The sequence below is a fragment of the Macaca thibetana genome, chromosome 16 (genome assembly GCF_024542745.1).
Source record: "Macaca thibetana thibetana isolate TM-01 chromosome 16, ASM2454274v1, whole genome shotgun sequence".
NCBI lineage: Eukaryota > Metazoa > Chordata > Mammalia > Primates > Cercopithecidae > Macaca > Macaca thibetana.
In genome coordinates this window covers 74,685,582-74,705,112 of record NC_065593.1, presented here as the reverse complement: position 1 = coordinate 74,705,112, position 19,531 = coordinate 74,685,582, and positions in this window count along the sequence as shown.

The window sequence follows — 19,531 nt, the reverse complement described above, 5'->3', positions numbered from 1 at the left end:
GAATGCCAGGAGGGGCAGTGAGGTCGGAAAGGCACCGCGGGGCCTGCATTAAGGCTGTGCTAGCTCTGTGGCATCGGGTGAGACGTTCAGTCTCTCTGGGCCTCGCCATTCTCTTTTTCTTTTTCTTTTCTTTTTTGTTTTGTTTTGTTTTTGAGACGGAGGCTCTCTCTGTTGCCCAGGCTGGAGTGCAGTCGTGCGATCTCAGCTCACTGCAACCTTTGCCTCCTGGGTTCAAGCGATTCTCCTGCCTCAGCCTCTCCAGTAGGTGGGACTAGAGGTGCCCACTATCACCTCCGGCTAATTTTTGTATTTTTAGTAGAGATGGGGTTTCACCATGTTGGCCAGGTTGGTCTCGAACTCCTGACCTCAGTTGATCCGCCAGCCTTGCCCTCCCAAAGTGCTGGGATTACAGGCGTGGGCCACCGCGCCCAGCCTAGGGCCTCGCCATTGTCATCTGTAAGATGAGAGGACCCCCTTCGGTCTTGGGAATGTGGGAGCTCAAAGCACGTGGTCCCAGGACACTCCCCTATACAGCCCCTGATACATCCCAGCGCCCATCAGGCCTTAGGACACGGCGGATTGCCAGACTTGGTAATGCCACTGAGTGATCCCAGTTACAAATCGCCACCTCACCAGCGTCCCCTCTCCCTTTGAAGTTGGCCTTTAAACAGGCCTCTACTCCCACACCCACCTTCCTATCCGACTCAGTTCCTTCTTTACCAGTTTATGCCATGATCCGTTGGTCCTAGCAGCTTCCTAAAAGCAGCCCTGGGGAAGCCCAATTCCATTACAAACCTGTTTCCCCAAACCTCCCACTGGTTCACTTCCAAGACCTCACCTTAAGGGACACCCAGCTTCCTTCCCTGGACACTTACTTCCCTCCCACACTTCCCTCAAAAATACTAAGCCCTTGTTTTTATTTTCCAGCTGTTGTCCTATCGCTACAAAAGTAACCTCTTATTTATTTAGAGACGGAGTTTCACTCTTGTTGCCCATGCTGGAGTGCAATGGCCCGATCGCAATCTCGGCTGGCCGCAACCTCTGCCCCCTGGGTTTAAGCGATTCTCCTGCCTCAGCCTCCCTAGTAGCAGGGACTACAGGCGCCCACTACCACGCCTGGCTAATTTTTTGTATTTTTAGTAGAGACGGGGTTCCACCATGTTAGCCAGGATGGTCTCGATCTCCTGACCTCGTGATCCACCTGCCTCGGCCTCCCAAAGTGTTGGGATTACAGGCGTGAGCCACCATGCCCAGCTTTTTTTTTTTTTTTTTTTTTTTTTTTTTTAAATAAAGACAGGTTTTCACCCTGTTGCCCAGGCTGGTCTGGGACTCCTGAGCTCAGGTGATACACCTGCCTCGGTCTCCCACAGTGCTGGAATTGCAGGTGGGAGCCACCACGCCCGGTCTCAGTTCTTTTCAAGTCAAGCCATTTTACCATCTTCTGGATTTTCCTCATCCTCATTCTCCTTCCCAGTCTCCGGGAAAGACAAGCACATTTTCTTGATGACTTCAGCACTTCTAACCCCTTGTTGGCTCTCCTTACAGGACATTAACTCTGTGTGTTTGAACCTTTCAACTTCGAGGATTTCCTCAGCCCTTCCTTATTTGTTCACCCTTCTGGATCATGAAATCTCCAAATTTGTCTTTTGAACCCAGTGCCCATATCCACCCTCACCTGAACCCATTCTTTAATAAAATGGATTCGCACCATGACTGTTCTCAAAGTTTGAAACCGAGAATACTGATGGCGCCACTCCTGCTTCAATGCTTGAGAAGTCGTGGGCTTTCTTCCAAGTGCCTTTTGACTGGGCGCGTATCTCCCGACAGCCTGAGGTGGTGTAGTGCTTGAATCCTAAAACCCTCACTTACTAGTGTGGGACCTGTGCCAGTTACTTGACCTCTTTTTCATCTCTTCACTAGTTTGTAAAACGGAGACAATTATAGCACATCTTTTTTCATTATTATTATTATTGACACGAAGTCTCGCTCTGTCACCCACGCTAGAGTGCAGTGGTGAGATCTTGGCTCACTACAACCTCTGCCTCCTGGGTTCAAGCGATTCTCGTGCCTCAGTCTTCCGAGTAGCTGGGATTACAGGCACGCACCACCACGCCCGGCTAATTTTTGTATTTTTAGTGGAGATGGGGTTTCACCATGCTGGCTAGCCTGGTCTTGAACTCCTGACCTCAGGTGATCCACCTACCTTGGCCTCCCAAAGTGCAGGGGTTACAGGTGTGAGCCATCGTGCCCCACCTACAGCACATCTTAGCAGAATTTTAGGGATAAAATGAGTCCCTTTGGATATTGTGCCTGTTTTTGACTGAACGGCTGGCTGTCTTCTGACATCCTGAGTGGCTTCTTTAGCTTAGTTGTCACCTCTTCTATAGCCTCATCCCGCCTCATGACAAGACTTCTCTTCTGCCTGTTCATTGCCTTGTGTGTACATAATAATACTGCAGTCGTCCTTGTCACAGTGATTGTAACCTATTTCTTACATGTCACCCTTACTCAACTGCGAGATGCTGGAGGGTAAAGACTCTCATACGAGGTGTCTGAAGCATAAAAGGGATTCACTAGATTTTCATTCAGTGTTTTTTTTTTAGATGGAGTCTCACTCTGTCACCCAGGCTGGAGAGCAGTGGCGTATCTCAGCTCACTGCAAGCTCCGCCTCCTGGGTTCATGACATTTTGCTGCCTCAGCCTCCCGAGTATCTGGGACTACAGGCATCCGCCACAACGCCTGGCTAATTTTTTGTGTGTGTTTTTAGTAGAGGCGGGGTTTCACCATGTTAGCCAGGATGATCTCGATCTCCTGACAGTTTTTTGGTATTCATTAAAAAGAACTTCATTTTGCATTTAAACTGTTTAAATTTCTGAATCATGAACTTTGTACTTGCTCAAAAATTTTAGGATAGCATATTTCTGCATAGTCTAATATTTATTTTTTTAAAAAAACTGACCAGGCATAGTGGCTCATGCCTATGATCCCAGCACTTTGGGAGGCTAAGACAGGAGGATCACTTGAGCCTAGGAGTTCCAGACCAGCCTGGTCAACATAGGGAGACCCCCTCTCTAAAAAAAAAAAAACCCCAAAAAAACCTGGTGTAGTGACACATGCCTGTAGTCTCAGCTACTTGGGAGGCTGAGGTGAAAGGATGGATTGAGCCTGGGAGGTCAAGGCTGCAGTGAGCCGTGATTCACAGCACTTCAGCCTGGGCAACAGAGTGAGACCCTGTTCAAAAAAATAAACAAATAAACACCTTAGCGCTTGGGGGAGTTAGGTTTTGTTGTGTATTTTTTCATTAGAAGAAAAAGACACTCTCCCTTACTAAGATATTTTTGCCTGTTAACTAATATGCAGTTGCAGAATGCACCATAGACTGCCTACATTTCAAAGAGCACTACAAGTTCTGATATTTAGAAATGAGCGAATATGCCAGTGGTCCAAAGTTGGAAAAGAAAGTTGGTAACAACATTAGAAGGTGGCAGAAAGCAGGAAAGAAATGTAACATATATGGCAGATGAAGGGTTTTAAAATAACTTTTATGTATCAACACGGAAAAGATAAACACCATGACATAAAAATGAGCAAAATATATGAACCATATAATCCGAATAGTCCATTAACATTCATGTGTTCAATAAAGTTGAATGAACTCAAATGAAAACCACTCTAATAATTTTATCTTACCTGCTAATTTGGCCAAACTGTTTATTTTGAAATAATTTCAAGCTAACAGAAAAGTGGCAAAAATAGTATAAAGAATCCCTACCTTCAGGGCCGGGCGCGGTGGCTCACGCCTATAATCCCAGCACTATGGGAGGCCGAGGCGGGCGGATCATGAGGTCAGGAGATCCAGACCATCTTCGCTAACACAGCGAAACCCCATCTCTACCGGGCGTGGTGGCGGGCGCCTGTAGTCCCAGCTACTCGGGAGGCTGAGGCAGGAGAATGGCGGGAACCCGGGAGGCGGAGCTTGCAGTGAGCCGAGATCTCGCCACCACCTGGGCGACAGAGTGAGACTCCATCTCAAAAAAAAAAAAAAAAAAAGAATCCCTATCTTCTTTTCACTCAGATTCCGCAGTACTTAACATTTTACCTCATTTCTTTATCATTCTCATTCTTTCTGTGTCTTTATCTCTGTCTCTCTCTATATGCAAATGTACATTGTTTCCCTGAACTATTTGACAGTAAATTGCAGGCCAGGCCCGGTGGCTCACGCCTGTAATCCCAGCACTCTGGGAGGCCGTGGTGGGTTGATCACTTGAGGTCAGGAGTTCGAGACCAGCCTGGTCAACATGCTGAAACCTGTCTCTACTAAAATTTAGTGGGATGTGGCGTTGCATGCCTGTAATCCCAGCTACTTGGGAGGCTGAGGCAGGAGAATCGCTTGAACCCAGGAGGTGGAGATTGCAGTGAGCTGAGATCATGTCACTGCACTCCAGCCTGGGCAGCAGAGCAAGACTGTGTCTCCAAAAAAAAGTAAATTACAGACATGATGCCCTGCACTCCTAAATACCTCAGAGTATATTCCCAAAAATCAAGCACATTTTCTTAAGTAGTCACAGTACAATTAAACATGAGTCCATACTGACATTTCCAATTCCAGTCCAGCCTGACTCCACAGAGTTCATTCATTCTAGCCTTCCATTTTTCCATATGTATGATGTCCTTCATCAGTAGAGAGAAACCTGGCTCCTGTTATTCACAATTTATTTATTTATTTGCTCTGTACTAGAATATGTACTAAAAATAATTTCAGAATTCCTAATCCATAGCACTGCAGGAAAACAATTTTACCAATTAGTATGTGTTTAAAGTTCTTTACAGCCAGAGGATATATATTAAAATACTGTGTTCAAGTTACCTACATGAGTTAGTTCTTCCCCCTCCCAATTCTGCCCTTCAGTGTAGTATTGTTATTAACATGAAATATAGTTCGGTTCATTTATTTTTGTTTGCATTCCATTTTACAAATTTGCCCCCAACTTTGATCTTTTTTTGATTGTGTGATACATTAACACGGTTACTAAAAAGTTGTATTTGATGATAATGTTCAATGATGGTAGACTGTCCTGGTGGAACTGTGTATAAGCAGGTCGAATCTTTCTGGTGAACAACCTGACATGGAATATTAATAGCTTTTAAAATGTTCATACCTATTGACCCAATAAGAGATCTCACAGACTTAAGGTTAAGGACAGTCACCAAAATATTATTTATAATTATAAAAATTAGAAACAATCAAAATATCCAGCTATTGGAGACTGGAAAATCACAAATTATTAATCAAAGACCATAAATTACATGTACATTCATATGTTATAATACTAAGCATCTATTTAAAATCATTTCTCGCCGGGCGCGGTGGCTCAAGCCTGTAATCCCAGCACTTTGGGAGGCCGAGACGGGCGGATCACAAGGTCAGGAGATCGAGACCATCCTGGCTAACACAGTGAAACCCCGTCTCTACAAAAAAAATACAAAAAAAATCTAGCCGGGCGAGGTGGTGGGCGCCTATAGTCCCAGCTACTCGGGAGGCTGAGGCAGGAGAATGGCGTAAACCCGGGAGGCAGAGCTTGCAGTGAGCTGAGATCCGGCCTCTGCACTCCAGCCTGGGCAACAGAGCCAGACTCCGTCTCAAAAAAAAAAAAAATAAAAAAATAAAATAAAATAAAATCATTTCTCAGCTGGGCACAGTGGCTCATGCTTGTAATCCCAGCACTTTGGGAGGCTGAGGCAGGCTGATCACCTGAGGTCAGGAGTTTGAGACCAGCCTGGCCAACATGGCGAAACCCAGTCTCTACTAAAAATACAACAATTAGCCAGGCATGGTGGCGCATGCTTGTAGTTCCAGCTACTCAGGAGGCTGAGGCAGGAGAATCACTTAAACCCAGAAGACGGAGGTTGCAGTGAGCCATGGTCACACCACTGTACTCCAGCCTGGGTGACAGAGCGAGACTGTCTCAAAAAAAAAAAAAAAAAAAAAAAAAAAAAAATCGTTTCTCAAAGACAATAGTGACCTAGAGAAATGCTAAGGGAAAATAAAGTGTGACACAGAAATGTTTACACGTTGTAATTTTTTTTTTTGGAGACAGGACCTCACTCTGTCACTCAGGCTGGAGTACAGTAGTGTGATTACGGCTCACTGCAGCCTGGACCTCTCAGGATCAGGTAATTCTCCCACCTCAGCCTCCCAAGTAGCTGGGATTACAGGTATGCACCATCACACCTGGCTAATGTTTTATATTTTTTGTAGAGAGGGATTTCACCATGTTGCCCAGGCTTGTTTTGGTGTTGAACTTCTGGGCTCAAGCCATCTGCATGCCTCCATCTTCCAAAGTGCTGGAATTACAGGCATGAGCCACTTTGCCTGGCCTATACATTGTAAACCTTATTTTTGTTTTAAAAAGATGTGCTTGGCCGGGCGTGGTGGTTCATGACTGTAACCCCAGAACTTTGGGAAGCTGAGGCGGGCAGATCATCTGAGGTCAGGGGTTCGAGACCTGCCTGGCCAACAAGGCAAAACCCCATCTCTACTGAAAAATACAAAAATTAGCTGGACATGGTAGCACATGCCTGTAATCCTAGCTACTCAGGAGGCTGAGGCATGAGAATCACTTGAACCTGGGAGGCGGAGGTTGCAGTGAGCCAAGATTGCGCCACTGCATTCACTTTGTGTCCAAAAAAAAAAAAAAAAAAAAAAAAAAAAGTGCTGATAAGTAATAATCTGTGAATAATGAGATATTTGGTGGTTTTGATTTCTCTTTCTCTCTCCCACTTTACTTATTAATTTGCCTTTTCCAAACTTTCTATAATAAGTATTATTAATTTTAGTCAGAAAACAATTTAACAAGTTAGTAGTGTATTAATATTTAGGCATTCCTAAATATACAAATGACCCTTGGGCATAACAGCTTCTACATGCTTTCTAGGTGGTTCCCTGCCTCTGTCTTTCTGCCTAGGCTTTCAACTGCTCCTCAATCTATTTTTTCTGTGGTCTCTGAATTTTACTTACACCAACACACCACTAACTAGAGATTCGTTTAGATTAACAACCAAGCCATCCTTTGTCTTCCTAATTTGTTGACTTTATTTTAAAATTACTATATGGACCAGGTGCAGTGGCTCATGCCTATAATCTCAGCACTTTGGGAAGCCAAGGCAGGCGTTCGAGATCACTTATGTCAGGAGTTTGAGACCAGCCTGGCATATGTGGTGAACCCCCGTCTCTGCTAAAAAAACAAAATGAAACAAACAAAAAAAACAGAAAATTAGCCAAGTGTGCCAAGTGTGGTGGCACACACCTGTAGTCCCACACTTGGGAGGCTGAGGCAGGAGAATCACTCGAACCTGGGAGGCAGAGGTTGCAGTGACCCAAGATCACACCACTGCACTTTCATGAAGCCTGGATTATAGAGCAACACTCAGTCTCAAAAAATAAACAAATAATAAAATTACTATATGTATGAAAATATTCCAAGTACACATTTTTAAAAGCTAAGAAGTGCTAAAAGCATTGTAATGAAAAGTAATAGTCCCCGCCCCATAGGCCAACTTCCTAGAGGCTACTGTTCTCAACTCCTTGGCTGTTTTTTCTGGTATTTATCTCAGTGTTTCTCAACAATGTGTGTATAGTGAGATTTCTTGATCTTTTAATTTTAGGTAGCATCTGTTAATTTATTGCCATGAGAGATGAGGACTTAACTTTCATACATCATACTTTCCACCTCTCATTCCTCTTGTGATTATATCACACATTTTGGTTGAATCTGGTGGTCAGTGTGTACATTATGATGATTATGCAAACATTGTGCACTCCAGAGCCAAGTAGTGTACTATGACCATGCTTTCTTTCTTGTAGAACCTCTTTATTTTTGCCTGGAGTTAATCATCACTTGATTTCTATTATTTATTTTCTTTAAAAAAACTATATAATATGCATGTGCCTCATTTTTTATGTTCTCTGATTCTTTACTTTGTTTTTTAATGCTTCTCTACATGGCCCATGCACACTGGTTACATTTTTTTTCTGGGTACTTTCACCTCCCCATTCCTATCTGTACTGGTCGTCCATGGGCCTACTGCATAGTTGTTCCTAGGGCTGCAACTACACTTTGCTCTGTTGGATCCCCTGTTTCTTAAATTATTAAATTCTGTGTCTTCCTCTTTCCTGGCTTATTTCTTTGGTTTCAGTAGCACATCCCCAGAACCTTCTGGAATAAAAGTACATAAATACTTTGAGATCTCTGACATCTGAAAATGTTTTTATTCTGCCCTCATACTTGACTGAGAATTTATTGAGTTGGTGTGGAATTCTAGACTGCAAATCATTTCCCCTCAGAATTACAAATAGTTTGCTCCAGTTTCTTCTGACTTCCAGTGTTGCTACTGAGATGTTCAATGCCATTTTAATTCCTAGTCCTTTGTATGTTATCTGTTATTTTTAGGAAGATTTTAGGATCTCTTTTTTATCCTTAGAGTTCTGAAGGGTTATAAAGATGTGCCTTAGCCTGAGCCTTTTTTCCCATTCATTTTGTGGCTCACTTAGCAGGCCCTTCGATACTGAGACTCTTATGCTTTCATTCTGAGAAATTTCCTGGTATTTTTAAAATAATTTCCTACCCTCCATTCTTGCTGGATGTTGGACTTTCAGAATAGATCCTCAAATGTTCTTATCTCTCACATTTTTCCATCTTTTTGTACTATGTTCTGAAGTTATTATCAAGTATTTTCTTTTTCTTTTTCTTTCTTTCTTTTTTTATTTTTTTGAGACAGAGTTTTGCTCTGTCGCCCAGACTGGAGTGCAGTGATGTGATATCAGCTCACTGCAACCTCCACCTCCTGGGTTCAACCAATTCTCTGCCTCAGCCTCCCTAGTAGCTGGGATTACAGACCCCCACCACCACGCCTGGCTAATTTTTTTTTTTTTTTTTTTTTTGTATTTTTAGTAGAGACGGGGTTTCACCATCTTGGCCAGGCTGATCTTGAACTCCTGACCTCGTGATCCACCCGTCTTGGCCTCCCAAAGTGCTGGGATTACAGGTGTGAGCCATGGCACCCAGACTTTATCAATTATTTTCTATCTTTTCTTTTGAATACTTACTTTAAACTATTCTGCTTTTTCATAGCCAAAATCCCTTTCTTATTATGATTATTTTATTTTGCACCCTGCTATGGTTTGAATGTCTGTGTCTCCCCAAAATTTATATATTGAGACCTAACCCCCAAAGTGATAGTATTTGTAGATGGGAACCTTTGGGAGGTGATCAGGTCATGAGAATGGAACCCTTATGCATAGTATTAGTGCCTTTATTAAAAAGACCTGGGCCGGGCGCCGTGGCTCAAGCCTGTAATCCTAGCACTTTGGGAGGCCGAGACGGGCGGATCACGAGGTCAGGAGATCGAGATCATCCTGGCTAACACGGTGAAACCCTGTCTCTACTAAAAAATACAAAAAACTAGCCGGGCGAGGTGGCAGGCGCCTGTAGTCCCAGCTACTCGGGAGGCTGAGGCAGGAGAATGGCATGAACCCGGGAGGCGGAGCTTGCAGTGAGCCGAGATCGCACCACTGCACTCCAGCCTGGGCGACAGAGCGAGACTCTGTCTGAAAAAAAAAAAAAAAAAAAAAGAGAGAGAGAGACCCTAGGGAGAGACCCTAGGGAGCCAGTTCACCCCTTCTGCCACGTGAAGCCCCTGCAAGAAGACACTATCTCTGAACCAGAAAGCAGGCCCTCTCCAGACACCAAATCAGTGCCTTGATCTTTGATTCCAGTCCCTAGAACCATGAGAAATAAATTTCTGTTGTTTATAAACCACCCAGTGTATTGTATTTTGTTATAGCATCCCAAACAGTCTAAAATACATCCTCTCATGGATAAAATGTCTCATGGATAAAATGTCTTTTCTTATTTCTCTATAGATAGTAACTATGCCACTTTTAAAGATTTGTTCTGTTGTTTCCTCTCTTTTGGTCTCTTTGTTTCATGTTAGGACTTTCCATAAACATCTGGTAATCTTTGGCTATCTGTTAAGATTTCATTATGAGGTACAGAGAACTGGTAGAGGGTTCTGTGTGCATGAAGGTGGCTTATTCTCAGAGGCGATCTGGCACAGAACCAGCTTATTCACTGAGGGGAGTCTCCCCAGTGTCTGAATCTGAAAGTTTCTTCTCTGTGACCATCCCGGTTTTTTCCAGAGTAGGATCGTTTCCTGACTGACTGCCAGTGTTCTGGAAGCAGGTGCAGTAAAGAGCCTGAGAGTCCCACTAATGTGTGCGTGAAAATGAATCCTTAGTCACCTTGTTCATCCCTGACCCATACTGCCCGACAAGGACTCTCAGGTCCCACAACTAATTCTTTTTAACACGAGAAGGTATTAAGAGGGTTAAGAGGTTCTCCATGATTCACCTACTAGTGTGAATTCATATCTGTTCCTTTTGCTTTCCCCCCTGGCCCTTAGCTGATATCAACTGCCCTGAGGAAATGGAAGTCTGATTGGTCAGGAAGCAGGAATAAATGGGTAATGTGGGGTCCCAGACCCCCCTCAGCAGGCAAGCAGCCCAGAGGTGGGTAAAGTACATTAGGAGAGGGTGCTGCAATCCCGGGACTAGGGCGCTGGACCTGGACACCAAAAGGGAGTTGAGAACGTAGAAAAGAAAACTTATGCTCAAATTGTGCTCAGAGCCAGGGCCGTATGCAAAGCAGCAGCAGGTGACCTGATTTCTCCCTCCTGCACTGCAGAGAACCTGCCCTCAAAGACCCAGAGCTCAGCTTCAGTAGAAGTTGAACAGCACTGTGCAAGCGACCCTGAGAACCCAGTCACCCTGAGAAAAATGGTTTCTAGGGGAAAACACATTCTTTGGTCCACACAACCAACTTACAAATGATCTTTTGGACCACGTCCTGCCTGCAAACTGAGGCTCGATTCACCTTTAATGGGCCAGCTCTGGCGGTGCCAAGGGAGAGAGGCCATTAGCAGAAATGAAAAAAGCAAGAAATCTTTTAGTCCATTAGACTAAAAGAAGATTTTTCATGCTTTATTATTTATGATTTGCGACTTCAGTTACTGTTTCCTGGAACAAATGTTATGATTCAGCTTCTATTTACTGAAGCAAATAGATGCTTATCAGTTGTCATGCTACAAATCACAAAGCAGTCAGTAAGGCCTTTGGGGCTGTGGCCTCTTTTGCAATTCTTTGATGTCTTGTTAGGCAACTTATTTTCTGTGCCTCAGAGTTTCCAAAAGCTACCACAATCTGATGTGTGTGTGTGTGTGTACATATGTGCATGTATATCTATATGTACTTTTTTTTTTCTCTCTCTCTATATATATATGGCATATAAATACAGTAAATTCAAAGAATCGAGCAAAAGCAGATTTTGGTTTTTACTTTAAGAATATCATTTCACTTCCTGAAAAATTAGGAATTAGGAGTTTCAAGGATACCACGTAGCATTTAGACTTGAGTGGGAGCTAAGAAAGTTCAAATGAGGGGAGGAAGAAAGTTCCTGGTCAGGCCCGGTATAGTGACTCAAGCCTGTAATCCCAGCACTTTAGGAGGCTGAGGTGGGAGGATTGTTTGAGCTCAGGAGTTTGAGATCAGCCTGGGCAACCTAGCAAGATTCTGATCTCTATTTAAAAAAAAATAAAATAAAGAAAAGAAAACCTGGGTCAGTGGCGTCAGTGAACCCTGGAGGATGCTGTGATCCTCTTGGTGGTGTCCCCAGCCTCTGCTTCAGGATGACAGCATGGTCTCCTGCGCTGTAGCTCGGTCTGAAATTTTCAGTTTTTCTTTCGAGTTCCCCTTTTTCAGTCTTCAAGGGGGATGGAGGAGGTGGCCTGAATAAGATGTAAATGAAAGAGGAAGTGTCTCAGCACCAACCAAACATAAAACAGCGACCCGCTTCACTTGTGACCTCTACGGAAATACTGAAGACGTCCTCTGTGTCCTTTTAGACTTCCTGGGGGAGGGGATAGCTGCTGCCCAGAAACAAGCAGCTTCCTTTTGGCCAGGTCAGTGCAGGGAACCAACAAAGACAGGGACCTGTGGCCAGAAGCAGCACAGCCACAGCGGGTATCTAACTGGACTGAGCTGGGAAAGGCCTTCTTGCCCTTAAGGACCCCTCAAGGCTTCTTTCCCACAAGCTGGAAACAGCTTGGCTCACTGCTGCGCTAAATGCAGGTGCCAGCCGAGGGGGTTACCCTAGGACCATGAGCCATTAACAGATTGTCTCAAATTCACTTCTCCAAGGCAGTCAGCAGCTCCCCACTGAACACCTGTGGGTTCCTGCTGGTGCTAACTTAGGCACAGGGCTAGCAGGTCCCTCCCCTGTAGCAGGTGATGAGAGCAAGTGTCATGCAGGAGGAACTGGAAAGAGAGTGTCGTCAGAGGCAACACTTGCGTGGATTACAAGCATATATTCTTGTGCAATGTAAAAATGCCAACTTGCATCAGCATAACGAAGGACACACTTAGAATAGAAAAGCTGAGGAGGACAGAAGAATAGGAAGAAAAACAAAATCGTGTCTGGTCCTTTTGCCCAGAAATGACCCAAATGAAACTTGGCTGAACTTTTAGACTTTTTCGTGGTGCACATTTTTCAACGTAATTTGACAATGTGGGACCTCTGGAATTGTACATTCTAATTTTTCAGTCCATTTATTTCTTATTCCAGAAAGATTCCATATATAAAGATGGCTCATCACAGTGTTGTTTTTAATTCTGAAAAGCTGAAAAATGGATTCTCGCCACTAGTGTTTATAAATAAATTCAATAAATTTATGCTCTCACAATAAAATATTATGTGGTCATTAAAAAGAACAATCTCATGCTATGCGTATTATCATGGGAGGATGTCCACAAGATCTTGCTGAAATTTTTTTAAAAGTCCCAAAACTGTGTATATGTAACTTGAGACTATTGATGTAAAAATATGGGTGTGTATGTGTGTAAAAAAGATGTTTGGGCCAGGCACGGTGGCTCATGCCTGTAATCCCAGCACTTTGGGGGAGCGAGGCGGGCAGATCACTTGAGGTCAGGAGTTCAAGACTAGCCTGGCCAAGATGGTGAAACCCCGTCTCTACTAAAATATATATATATATAAAAAAAAAATAGCTGGATGTGTTCGTGTGTGCCTGTAATCCCAGCTATTCCAGAGGCTGAGGCAGGAGAATTGCTTGAGCCAGGGAGGCGGAGGTTGCAGTGGGTGACAGAGCGAGTCTCCATCTCAAAAAAAAAGGATGTTTGCCAAAATGTTAATAATGGTTGTCTTCAGAAGGAGGGATTTTTGTGCTGTTTACTTTCTTCTTGATTTTTTTTTTTTTTTTTTTTTTTTTTTTTTTTTTGAGACGGAGTCTCGCTCTGTCGCCCAGGCTGGAGTGCAGTGGCCGGATCTCAGCTCACTGCAAGCTCCGCCTCCCAGGTTCACGCCATTCTCCTGCCTCAGCCTCCCGAGTAGCTGGGACTACAGGTGCCCGCCACCTCGCCCAGCTAGTTTTTTGTATTTTTTAGTAGAGATGGGGTTTCACCGTGTTAGCCTGGATGGTCTCGATCTCCTGACCTCGTGATCCACCCGTCTCGGCCTCCCAAAGTGCTGGGATTACAGGCTTGAGCCACCGCGCCCGGCCTCTTCTTGATATTTTTTAACAATTTTTTTTTTTTTTGCAATGAGCATTTACTAGTTTTATATTTTTTAAACTATTTACCTGGAAAAAATTATGCAAAGCTAACTTACCATATAAAATACATTTATTTTGTAGTGAGTGAAAATAAGGGTTACAAAATATGTACATAGTATAATATGTTCATATTTTATAGTTTTATATATAAATTTACATATTTTAGTTTAAGTGTATACAAATACAAAAATACATTTGCACATTTGAACATATATAATATGCATATAAATTTTACGTGTATATATAAAAAGTTTTAAAATTTATATATTTTTATTTTTTAAGATTACTCTTTTTTTCTTTTCTTTTCTTTTCTCTTTTTTTTTTTTTTTTTTTTGAGACAATCTCACACTATTGCCAGGCTGGAGTACAGTGGCACGATCTCAGCTCACTGAAACCTCCGCCTCCCAGCTTCAAGCGATTCTCCTGCCTCAGCCTCCCAAGTAGCTGGGATTACAGGTGCCCGCCACCGTGCCCAGCTAATTTTTTGTATATTTAGTAGAGACGGGGTTTCACTATGTTGGCCAACCTGGTCTCAAACTCCTGACCTCGTGATCTGCCCACCTCGACCTCCCAAAGTGTTGGGATTACAGGTGTGAGCCACCGCGCCCGGCCAAGATTATTCTTATATTTTGAATAATAATTGTATTTCCATTCTGGGGAAAAGAGTGATATTTTGGAAACCAGGCGCAGTGGCTCATGCCTATAATCCCAGCACTTTAGGAGGCCGAGGCAGATGGATCACCTGATGTCAGGAGTTCAAGACCACCCTGGCCAACATAGCAAAACCCTGTCTCTACTAAAAATATAAAAATCAGCCGGGCATGGTGGCGGGTGCACCTAGAATCCCAGCTACTCGGGAGCCTGAGGTAGGAGAATCGCTTGAGCCTGGGAGGTGGAGGTTGCAGTGAGCCAAGATTGTGCCACTACACTCCAGCCCGGTGGACCGAGAGAGACCCTATCTCCAAAAAAATAAAAAATAAAAAAAGTAAGATTTTGGGCTAAGTCTTGGAGGGGTAGGGACGGCCAGTCCAGGGCAGCCCAGGCTGAGGGCATAGCACATATCAAAGACACAAAGCCACAGCAGAGGAGGGCCGCGTGTGGCACACACTGCTCCTGGCACCTGATAGCACCAGTGTTCTGTCCTCCTGGAAACTCTCCTCTTGCTTTCCTGGGTCACTGTTCTCTCCGGGCTGCCCAGTCAGCCAAGCAGGCACCTAGAGGGGCCCTGAGGGATTGCGGCTGTCCCGGGTAGGGGCTCTGTGAGGGGGAAGCCGACCTACTTTCCAGTGTTCCTGAGGCTCAGGCCCATGTGCCACAGTGAGAGTGTGTGAACTCCACGGTCCGTGGCCTTGGGTTCAACTGAGGCACCACCAGCTCCTGGGTGGCCCCGGCCAAGGCACTTTACCTCCCTGGGACTCAGTGTGTTTATCCAGGGGTATGGACAGTAAGAACCTCTGGCCCCCAGGGTTAATGAGAGAATTAAAGCAGACATGGGAACAGCTCCTTTCAACTAACTGGTTATGACCAGAAGGTGCCCAATAACCAGGCATGGCAAAAGCCCAAAGGCAAAAACACAAAGCCCTGACATTTAACAGGTTCTTTTTGTGCTAAGAAACTAGCGCTGGAGACAAGTACTTGTGATATATCCTCGTGGTTGGACATGTTGGTCACAAGTTCTAATTATGGAAATGCCCGCTGACAAAAGGGCCTGTTGATGTGAGTCACTATGGGTGGTTTAACTCTCTAGGCCTGGGCTGCTCCTAGGAATGATTTGCAGATACCTCTATCTATCTACCTAGCTATCTTTTTTTCTTCTTTTTTTAAGATTGGAGTTTTGCTCTGTTGCCCAGGCTGGAGTGCAATGGCACAATCTCGGCTCACCGCAACCTCCTTCTCCCGGGTCCAAGTGATTCTCCTGCCTCAGCCTCTGGAGTAGCTGGGATTACAGGCACCCGCCACCATGCCCGGCTAATTTTTGTATTTTTCTAGAGACAGGGTTTCACCATGTTGTTGGCCAGGCTGCTCTGCTAGCTATCTTTTTTTTTTTTTTTTTTTTTTTTAGACCGGGTCTCACTCTGTCACCCAGGGTGAAGTACAGTGGCACAATCAGGGCTCACTTTAGCCTTGACCTCCTGGGCTCAAGCAATCCTTCTGCCTCAGCCCTCCGAGTAGCTAAGACTATAGGTGTGTGCCACCATGCCCAGCTCATTTTTTTATTGTTGTTTTGAATTGTAATATCGATGTCTCACTGTATTACCCAGGCTGGTCTTGAATTCCTGAGCTCAAGCCAATCCTCCCACTTCGGCCTCCCAAAGTGCTGGGATTAAAGGCATGAGCCACTGCACCCGGCCCATAAGATATATATGTTTTTATTAAAATAATGCAGTGATTTGTTTCGTTTGGTTTTTTTTTTTTTTTTTAGAGACAAGGTCACGTTCTGTTGCCCAGGTTGTGCACTCACAGCTCACTGCAGCCGTGACCTCCCGGGCTCAGGCAATCCTTTCACCCCAGCCTCCCACGTAGCTGAGACTACAGGCATGTGCCACCACACCTGTTTAATCTTAACTTTTTTAGAGTTGGAGTCTTGCTATGTTGCCCAGGCTGGTTGTGAGCTCCTGGACTCCAGTGATCCACCCGTCTTAGCCTCCCAAAGTGCGTCACCACACCCAGCTAATTTTGTAGAGATGGGGTTTCTCCATGTTGGTCAGGCTGGTCTCGAACTCCTGACCTCAGGTGATGTGCTGCCTCGGCCTCCCAAAGTGCTGGGATTACAGGTGTGAGCCACTGAGCCTGGTTGCTACCTGTTCTTATTGTGAATTTATACCCTGAAGAAATGGAATCTGCCATTTGCTGTAGTAGCAATCCAGAAAAACAAAGCATGCTTGTTGGTATAAAACACGACTAACTGATATTGAGTGTCAACTGGGGGTGACTCATCACAGCAAGAATTGATCAGCTTAACCAGGTGTGGTGGCGTGCAGCTGTGGTCCCAGCTACTCAGGAGGCTGAGGTGGGAGGATCGCCTGGGCCCAGGAGATTGAGGCTGCCATAAGCCAAGATCATGCCACTGCACTCCAACCTGGGCAACTGCACTCCAACCTGGGCAACAGAGCAAGACCCTGTCTCAAAAAAAAAAAAAAAAAAAAGAATCAAAGAGTGGATCAGTCTCATATCGTCCAAGCTCACGGAGAGAATGTTGTAGAAAAATCCCAGTGACTTTGTATTGAATCGTCACCCTTAGTGGGTTGGGGACATAGGTTCATAGATCAGCACCTTCACTCCCGGAAGGCACAGGAAGACAATTTCTTTTCTTTTTTTTTTTTTTTGAGACAGACTTTCACTTTTGTCACCCAGGCTGGAGTGCAGTGGTGCGGTCTCGGCTGACCGCAACCTCCCCCTCCCGGGTTCCAGTGCTTCCCAAACAGCTAGGACTACAAGTGCCCACCACCATGCCCAGTTAATTTTTGTATTTTTAGTAGAGACGGGGTTTCTCCATGTTGGCCAGGCTGGTTTCCAAATCCTGACCTCAGATGATCCAACCGCCTTAGCCTCCCAAAGTGCTGGGATTACAGGCGTGAGCCACCACGCCCTGCCGGGAAGCCAATTTATAACAAGTTTTCTTGGTAAGCATGGGTAATTAGTTGATGACCCTAATGGCTCCTACCCCTCTAAGTTTGGTGCATCCTCTTTCTCTCTCACAGTCATGTGAGGATACAACACGAAATTGGCCATCTAAGGACCAGGAAGAGAGCTCTCCCCAGAACCCAACCATGCTCGCGCTTGACTTTGGACTTCCTAGCCTCTGCTGTGAGTGATAAATGCTTGTTGTATAATCTGCCCAGCCTCTGGTACTCTGTGACAGCAGCCCAAGCTGACTAAGACACTTGGCAAGTGCATCTCCACAGTAAGATCTGAGCCGTCTCAGCCTGGAAGTTGGTGCTTCCAGATGGCGTTGAGGAAAATGACCAAAGTTTGCCTCTCTCTTTTTTTTTTTTTTTTGAGACAGAGTCTTGCTGTGGCTGGAGTGCAGTGGTGCGATCTCAGCTCTCTGCAACATCTGCCCCCTGGGTTCAAGCAATTTCTCGTGCCTCAGCCTCCCGAGTAGCTGGGATTACAGGCATGCACCACCACACCCAGCTAATTTTTGTGTTTTTGGTAGTGATGGGGTTTCGCCATGTTGGCCAGGCTGGTTTCAAACTCCTGACTTCAAGCGATCCACCCATGGGGCCTCCCAAAGTGCTGGGATTATAGGCATGAACCACCATACCTGGCCCAAAGTTTTTCTCTTTGACCTTTCATTTTCTATTACTGATCGATCTCCTCACACTTTTTTTTTTTTTTTTTTTTTTTTGAGATAGGGTCTTGTTCTGTCACTCAGGCTCAAGTGCAGCGGCATGATCATAGCTTATTGTAGCCTCCAACTCCCAGATTCAAGCAATCCTCCTCCTTTAGCCTCCTGAGTAGCTGGGACTACAGATGCAGCCCACCACACCCAGATAGTTTTTATTTTTTTGTAGAGATGGGGTCTCATTATGTTGCCCAGGCTGCTCTCATACTCCCGGGCTCAAGTGATCCTCCAACCTTGGCCTTTCAAAGCACTGGGATTATAGGCATGAGACATCACACCCGGCCCTAACCCCCTTTCTGATTGGCGTGTTCTTGACGTAACTTACAAGAGGTTAGAAGTGTTTTTGTAAATATACCTTTTTTTTACAAACTTCAGTTGTAACCAACTATTGCTAAAGAACCCATTCTGATCTATTAAGGTAACTTTACATTTCTTTACATTAGAAGTTTATATTTGTTCTAATCCATATGCATTGGTTTTACAGTTTTACAGTTTTCTAATTGCCAAAACAATGCAGGATTCTCAGTCACATCGGAATTTCAGGTGAACAATGAGTAATTTTTTAGTATAAGCATGTCCCATAAATTTCATGGGATATACTTAACATTAAAAGTTATTTGTTGTTCATTTGAAATTCTAGTTAACTAAGCACCCTGTATTTTCATTTGTAAAACCTGGCCACCCTCTCTCCAAGGGAAATCCTAGTTCCCTATTTCCAAATTGGTGGAGGTGGTGGTGACCTCATGATAACTCATATAACCTATCCACAGTTTCAAGAAGGAAAGAAATGTAATTCTGTATGCTAAAAAGACACATACCACACAAATAACAAATCTGTCCCCATGCAAGGCACAGTGGTGGATGACTCACGGAGAGTGATATCTGGTCAAACACAAGCCCTCGGGTGTGGTGGCTCAGGCTTGTTAACCCAGCACTTTGGGAGGCTGGGGAGGTGGATCACATGATCAACCTGGACAACATTGGAGAAACCCCTCTCTACTAAAAAAAATACAAGAAAATTAGCTGGGCGTGGTGGCACATTCCTCAGGGCGGGAGGCTGAGGTGGGAGGATCACTTGAGCCCAGGAGCCAGGAGGTCCAGGCTGCAGTGAGTCATGATCACGCCACTGCACTCCAGACCGGACAACAAAGTGAGACTCAGTCTCAAAAAAAAAAAAAAAAAAATTAATTAATTAAAATTAAAATAAAAATAAAAAATAATAAAAATGTAAAAAAATACATATATGTCTTGCTAATACAGATGCATTCAGATAAATTTACCTGAAAATCAATTTCTGAAAAGTAAATTTATTTCCCTAGTTTTCAACCAAAATGAGCACACTAGGCTTTCAGCCCCAATCTGCCAATTTATCATTTGGTCCTTAGCAAGTGTATAAACTAAAAACTTCACTGAGACTCAGCTTTCTCCTCGATCAAATGTAGCCCAAATGGCTACCTTTCCTTCCAGCCAACGCCAGGGGAAGTGCTTGGTGAGGAAGGGGT